The sequence below is a fragment of the Myotis davidii genome, unplaced genomic scaffold, assembly GCF_000327345.1.
Source record: "Myotis davidii unplaced genomic scaffold, ASM32734v1 scaffold472, whole genome shotgun sequence".
Lineage (NCBI taxonomy): Eukaryota > Metazoa > Chordata > Mammalia > Chiroptera > Vespertilionidae > Myotis > Myotis davidii.
This window is the reverse complement of record NW_006283774.1, coordinates 351,584-353,041: the sequence shown is the minus strand read 5'-3', so window position 1 is coordinate 353,041 and position 1,458 is coordinate 351,584.

Sequence of the window (1,458 nt, the reverse complement as noted above, 5' to 3'; positions counted from 1 at the left end):
CCCCACCTGGGCCGGCCACTCGGCCCCTCCTGGGACATCGGGGGAACTAGCTGTGAGCGGGAAGAGGGGACCTGCCTGAGACCCAGAGCCCAGCACCCAGGACTCCCTGGGAGCCGAGAGCCTGCCCGTCCCATCCCAGGCCTGGCCGGCCGGTGGGCCCAAAAGCCACGAGGGACACGTGCTGGCCCGCCGCATTCCTCTGAGGCCTCCCTGCCCCCGCGCCACGGCTGCCAACTCAGGCAGAAAACACATCCTCAGGTAGCGATCCGAAGCCGCCCTGGCTGGGCCCCAAGTGCAGATGACAGGCTGCGGCCCTGCTCAGACCTGCCTGCTGCGCTGATGTGGGGGCGAGAGGGCGGGCTTATCGGAACTGCCCCGGGCCCTCCCGGGCCCTCCAGGGCCCTCCCGGCCTGCCCCGGCTATCCATCTCAGGGGTGCATTCTCCTGAGGCCCTGGGGTCAAAGGCAACCCCAGAAGTCAGCCAGGCTCAAAGGGGCAGGACCATGGCCAGGGGGGGGCCAGGGACAGCCTCCCTACCAGGTGGGCGGCCAGAAGGAGGAGGCTGCCTGGCCAGAGGTTGGAGGAAAATGCCAGCACAGGACTCCTGGGGGGCAGCCTACGAGCCCAACCTCGACGGGCCTTGCCGCGACTCCCAGGGCCCACTGGGGCACCAGGCGGGCACATTCCCGGTGCCTCCGGACAGCTGGTCCAGTGGGAAGTCCTGGGTCAGAAGACTGGGCCCCTCGATCACAGCCTGGAGCCCCGCTCCAGCGACTCCCCACCCCCAGGCCCACCCCAGCGGCTGCTGACCCTGCGCGCTGGGATCCTGCCCCACCCAGGTCCAGGACGGCGGCACAGGGACCCTTGGGTGCCAGCCCAGGCCTTGGTTCTGAAGCAGAACACATCAGCCACCTGGAGGCCTGGCCTGGCCACCCACACCCCGTCAGAGACCCCCGTCCATCGGTCCCAGCCCTCCTGCACCATGGCCGGGGCAGCCCACATCCCTCCTGGCGCACCCAACCTCCACGCCCCCACCCAGAGAACGAAAACAAGAAGCCACCACAGACGGGGCCACAGATTCACGGCTCCAGGGCCCCTACTTCTTCCCCTGGGGTGGCGGGTGGGGGGCTGGGCCAGCACAGGGGCTGCAGCCTACACACACGAATCAAGCCGTCCTGAGCCCAGCCCCCAACCCCCATCCCCCCTGCACCATGGCCGGGGCAGCCCACATCCCTCCTGGCGCACCCAACCTCCACGCCCACACCCAGAGAACGAAAACAAGAAGCCACCACAGACGGGGCCACAGATTCACGGCTCCAGGGCCCCTACTTCTTCCCCTGGGGTGGCGGGTGGGGGGCTGGGCCAGCACAGGGGCTGCAGCCTACACACACGAATCAAGCCGTCCTGAGCCCAGCCCCCAACCCCCATCCCCACCCCATCCCGGGGCATCCAGGAAAC